General features: G+C 33.7%; 1 non-coding gene across 1 annotated transcript; it reads right to left on the bottom strand.

The window, feature by feature from the left end:
* Positions 1–4,531: 4,531 nt before the first annotated feature.
* Positions 4,532–4,603, bottom strand: TRNAH-GUG (transfer RNA histidin (anticodon GUG)). The gene has a single exon. It is a non-coding gene; the product is annotated as a tRNA-His (tRNA).
* Positions 4,604–6,507: the final 1,904 nt, after the last annotated feature.

Here is a 6,507-nt window from a genome sequence, read left to right as displayed (position 1 = left end):
TTCCTAAAAGACAACTTGCTAAGAAGTAGTTGTCTACCGCTCAGAATTTACTTTTATCGTATTGTTTTAACACTTCTCTCGACCAATCGACAGGTGCCTTTTTTTGATCCATTGAGAAAATGTGTGTGATTAAACGTGAACAAATTGGTTTTACAAGCAAATGCTCATGCTTCATTACAGTTGTCCTCCGCTTCCTCTAGCGTTTTCCCTACGACAACCACTATTTTGTCCACGTATACTACTATCTTTGCCGCGTCCAGCATCGAAACTGTTAGAGAACCGCGAACTGAACCTGAAGAACACCGCCAGTAACATTATATGTTTTAAGACCATATCCAGTGTAATTCAAAATGGTGGAACACGAAGTAAGCAAACGTTGAAAAATGTAAATTCTAAACAATATATATTATCTTAAATTTTTTTTTCAAGTCGGTATTTGGAATCAATAGTTTATTTAATTTACAAGACAAAGTATGCGAGAAGGCGCCAATATTGATGGACCAAGCCCAATGGCAACACTAAAGAAAGAACTAAAATAATTAAGCTAGATCCCAAATCAGTGCCAAAATGGAAGGTGAAGCACTCAGAAGTCTTGATGATCTCGTAAACTAGCGAGACATTTTATGCAGAAATGCTGAAGAAAATGAAATCAAATCCAAGCCTTCAAGATATTGGCGAATGTTTGGGAAAAACAAAGAAATTAAGGGTATTATTGATGAAACAACACTGAGAAATATTGTATGCATGTTGTTAAATTTGTATCAATATTTCTATCCACTGAAGTGCTCTAAGTGCCTAGTTGTTGTTGTTAAAGGTAGATATTCTTCGGCTGACTTGGCATTAAAACAGCTGTAAACATTTTCAACAAAAATAAAGTACCATAACCACTGTTCAAAATAGAATTGATGCCAAATGTTAGAAATGTGAAAAATTAAACACATTCGACTTACGATTTGATATCTATTTTACCATCGAAGAACCACACAAAAGAAGTGGTCCAGTACAATGCACTAACTGCCAAGAGTATGAACACATCAAATTACTATATTGCAACCTACTTAGTGTTTGTGTAGAATGTGGGGATTTACGTGTACAACGTGCAATCAACGGTCTGTAGTTCTTTCGAAATGAGGCTGGTGACACCGCTCCTGCCAATGGAGAGCGGTATAGTTCCATGACAACCAACTTTTTATGGACACAACTGGAAGGATTTGATCTTGACAACATCTGGTTACAACAAGTCTGGGCTACGTACCACACAGCACGTGCAACAACCGAAATATTGCCAGAAAAGTTTGGAGATTCGATCATTTGTGATCAATTGTAACATTGAATGGCCTCCAAGGAGTAGTGATTTAACACCATTAGATTACTTCTTGTGGAGCTATTTGAAGTCATTGGCCTTTAGCAATAAAACAAACTCTCTTCAAGCTTCAAAAGTCAATATTGAATGACATACGACTTGATTTAGTTAGGAAAAAGCACTAGTAAGAAGGGGTAACTCGATTTCGTTCATGCAAAAGAAGTCGTGGAGGCCATTTGAATGAAGATATATTCAGAACTTAATTGTATGGATTGTACTTTACATTAAATAAAAATATTTGAATTTTCTGAACATTTAATATGATTTTTTTTTTGTGAAAAAAAACCATATCACCCTTACTGGAAAACTTTAGTAGTATTTTTCTTGACTTTTAGGGACATGTACCTGAATATGTACTGAAGATATAAATATATTTCACAGGCAAATATACGTATGGTATATATTCACTCCCACGTACCCGATAAGAAGAAACCTTCTCGCATTCTTCTAACGAATATTGTTCAAAAGTTTTCAAATTTGCTTTTGCAAAAAGTTTAGCCAGAACTTTTGTGATTTAACTGATAATTTTGTTGTTGAACCTGCAATTGGTGTGTCAATTGTCTTTCCTGATACTGTTGATAATTTTGGCATTATAGATAACTGGTAGCAGCTGTGTGGTAAAAGCGAAATACTAAGCTGTTGGAAAACTTTTCTATTGCCTTTTGTTTAAATATTTTTTTTTTTTTGAAATTTAAGTTGAGTTAACCTAAGGTTAAGTTTTTTAATTTCATGATTCAATTTCCATTAATTTCCATTTACATATTTAATGCTTTAAGCGCGTATATATTGTGTTAAGATATTTAGAGTTCTCTCTTATTAAGTGTTTAGTATTCATTCAAGATCATAAATTATTTATTTATTTAAAATGTGAATCGAATATAATTTCAACAAGATGATGTCCTCTCCCAGCTACAGTTCAACTTCTATATCTCGGAACTCTTTCCACCATCACAAAATATTTCCATTACCTCGTACGCCGCTGATTGCACGATATTGGCATCTGGAATGGAATGGATGACATGTGTTCGAAAGTGAACGCTTATCTCCTTGACCTTTCGCGCTTCTTCACTTCACGGATCCTAAAACTCTCCCCTGCTAATTCTACAGCGACAATATTCACCAACTGGACATCCGGGCTAAGGACAAAGAAACGTTGCTGGCTACTTACAAGGCAAGCGGTTGATATACTATATAGGAGTTTTAGATAACACAACGTACAGGCGTACTAAGTCCACGTGGGATTCTTGTAAGGATCCAGCTCTTAACCTAACCTTACCTAACAATATATGCTACTATAATTCCTCAAATGTTATGATAAGTAGCCGCCCAAAAGTATGCAACAGATGTTAGTAGCTTAATATTTAAGTCAAGCTTGCGGCTGAGACAATGAACCCAACACTGTTAGCATGAGAAGCATATAAAAATAACCGACTCGAAACATGCGTCACGCTCATTAAAATGCTAACCAAATAAAATCCAATAAACTTCGCACACAAAGTTTCGTAAATTGGTATTAAACTAAAAAGTAATGAAACTGGCAACTTGCAACTTTAAGATTAGAACTCAGAAAGTTACCGCGCGTGATCTGCCGCACGCCGTTGTTGAACATAGCTTCCAAACGATCAACTTCGTTTTGGTCAACAATTAACCGCAACACGACGCGTGACCAACCAACTACTTCGCTTGGCTGCAACAAAGTATTGCAGCGGTGAAGAGTTGTTGTGAAGATTGAAGTTCGCCGCCAACGCTTTTGATTCATAATAAAAACTACAAACATTTGCAACAAATGTTACTCTATGTATGTAGAAAATAAATTTAGACGTGTCTGGCAGCTTTTTGAATGAATAAGGATGGCATCGCTTCACTCTTCCGCCAGTCATTTGAACGGCAAGCATCTGCCAGCGACAATCTGAAATCTTTTTTAACATAGTAAAGTAAATTCTAAAATTGAAGAAACATCGAAATTGTAGAGCTCGAAGTATACGAATGACTTGGGAAAATTTGGCTGGGTGACCAGTAAAAGTATTGTTGCAGATAGTGATGTCGATGCATCCTATACTCTCCTCAGAGAGCGCATCTAGCATTCATTGTTATATTAAAGTACAAAAGTTGTTTTTCCGAGCGAGAATATTTTTCCAAATAATGGAAATAGAAGAATCCTATATAAACATAAATATGAATATCCAAAGAAGAATTTATTGCCCATGAAAAGGAAAAGATCGCTCTCATATATCAAAGAAATCAAATTTATATCGAAAATGTAGTCCTGATAAAAAGAAATGTGAAAAAAAAATTAGAAAGTGTGACCTTTAATCGCTTCACTTCGAAAATTCTACGTTTTCGCACAGAAAAAAAATAAAGGCATAACTGTTTTGAAAAAATATTCGCAAACTGACAAATCAAAAACATGTTCGACTATTTTGCTTTAACAACACAGCTATGCGACATGCTGTCTAGTTGCAGTCTCCACAAACGATAGAGCATGAAACTACATGAAATATAAACTAGTAGAAATAATGGCATTAATGTTTCATGTGTTGCAGAAAGAAATCGATGGAAATTGAGTTTTTATAATTATTCTAGAAGACTCCGGCCACGCGTTGCTGTGGCAAAGATATTTTATGAATATTAGTTTGAAAAATAAGAACAAACTTAATAGCATTCGACTTGTCAAAAGCTTTTGACACAGTCAATCACACAACGCTACCAGTAGATATTGAACAATCTACCTTTCCTCCAGGGTTGAAGTATAATAAATATTCGTAACCACTTTTAGGACAATCAAAATTATGATTTGAAATAACATACAAATTCGAAACTGTGCAAAGGTGATTGTTTTGAAACTGTCCGCATATAAGAGTAGTACAAGCACCAGCACAGTATTCAGATGCAATTAAGAATCTGCGGTCCGTTTTTGTAGAACAAGTTTACGAATCCAATAAATTTTTGTTCATAGATTGCCAGGATAGACTTTTTTAAAATATTATTCTCAAGTCCATACGACTGTAAAGAAAAATTGGTTGAAATCGTAAATATAATATTTAAGGTTATAAAATTGTAGTCGTTTAATAGTTACGTAAATGTTTGTTATTAAAGTTTTCTGAAAATGGTAAAATAGAATTTCACTTCCATCCGTGACAATGTACCACGCATTATTAAGTGCAACATTGCCGTGACCAGGATTCGAACCTGAGTTACTACGGCCACAACGTAGGGTCCTAACCACTAGACGATCACGGCTACTGGAAGCTTGTTGCTGCAACCATTTACAACCGCACAAGCCCAACGAAAATTCAAAAATATTAGAGCCGCTATGTAGTTATGTATGTCGATATGTTTGTGCCCATACCACACCCAACGTGATAGCGGTGGTCGATAGACGAAACAGTGAATAGCCCAAGGCAAGTAATTGGCATGAAAAATCAATAGTAACAGTAGCCAATGTGGAATGTGGTAAGTTAATAACAATTGTTACAACAAAATTGGTTGAAAAGAAAAAGTCTCATTAAAGAAAAGTAAAAAAAAAATACGGTACATTTAATATTCCATTGGTATAATGACTGTACAAAAATAAACTGAATTCGGTTAATGCATGTACATATGTATTTATGTAACAGAATATGAGAAGTGGAATACAAAATTTTAATTTTATCATAAACATTCACAAAAAAATTTGCAACACCTGGTGAGAAATTTCGAAAAAACTTGTATTCTTGCATATATCGATAGCCTACGCCTTCATAAATAATATATTAAAATTTTAAATGAATATTTCAATAGATCAATAGTCAATATATGTAAGCAGTTTATGTAAATTTAAACGTGTTTTTCTCGAGCCAGCACTTTTCAAATTTGCTGCACTGATTACCCAGAGACAAATGATCAGAATCTACCAAATTTTTACTGCACATTCTGTATATTTTATTTGATCAAAAACGGCAAAAATTTAGGGCCAAATTAAACTTTTTTTAAAAACGCCGCTATTTGGAGGTATTTTAATAGTACGGACCCTACGGTCATTGTAGTGACAGTAGTCTTTCTGATCTTCAAGAATTTTTTTAAGTTTCATTCACGGAAAAGGCTGTCATTACTGTAGCAGGGGAGGATCTGTTTTTAGCGCTAACGCAAATCGCGCGCAACTCAATAAATATGTATAAATATATCCTTATCGTCGGGTCAAATTAGACGGTAAATAAGTGCATATTCAAGACACGATTATACACCAAAACTCCTAATTGTTCCGATATGGAGAAAAAGGAACTCGAAACGGTAAGTTGTATCAAGAAATTCTTTAGACCAAAAAATTATCTATAAAAATGTTTGAATACCTTTTTCCTAAGAACTATCATTTCTATTTAAATGAATCCACCAACTTTCACAGTCTAGCAAGTTTACATAAACTTGAATGTCTACATATTTTGGCTGGAAAATTAAAATTTTAAAATTATTGATACAGTAGTTTTAATTCAAATGCCCAAAAATCAGCTATTGCACTAAGTGTGCCCCTTAAGTCTTCTTAAACCTCATGTTTTATATCAACTCAATTGAATACAAAATTGTAAAAGGGTGGACATTTTCTTAAAAATATTGCCAACAGTAAATACTTTTATATGTCTTTATTGCGACATTTTGTGCGCTATAACAATTTCTATGATTTTAAAATTTCAAAGATGTGGTAACCTTCCCCACAAATAATTTCGACTGATATATTACTTAAACTTTTTAATCGATTATATTGTATACACTGTAGTTATTCATTCATATTGCTAATGTTATTTTTAAAAAAGTGGCAACCCTGCATAAAATTATTTTCAAATATAAGGTTTTTTAAATCTTTTTAGTAAGATATATTTGTAAAAAATCGAAAATTTTAACTAACATTTTCAAATAAGTGGCAACTCTACCTAAAAATCCTAAGTTTATTAGTATTTAGTGTTTCTTAAACTCATAAAAAATGAAATCAAAACTTCGGGCTGGTAGCAACCTTAACTGCTTTTGCTTAAAACTAACATATTACCGCGTATTACAGCGAACAATTAAAAAGAAATCTTGGTAAAAGAAAAATATGTAGCTATCATACAAGGGTGCGTGGACCAGGTTAAAATCGATATTATCTCTGAATGTAAAAATAAATGAAAAATAGC

The sequence above is a fragment of the Bactrocera oleae genome, chromosome 5 (genome assembly GCF_042242935.1).
Source record: "Bactrocera oleae isolate idBacOlea1 chromosome 5, idBacOlea1, whole genome shotgun sequence".
Classification (NCBI taxonomy): Eukaryota; Metazoa; Arthropoda; class Insecta; order Diptera; family Tephritidae; genus Bactrocera; species Bactrocera oleae.
This window is presented reverse-complemented; position numbering and strand designations above follow the sequence as displayed.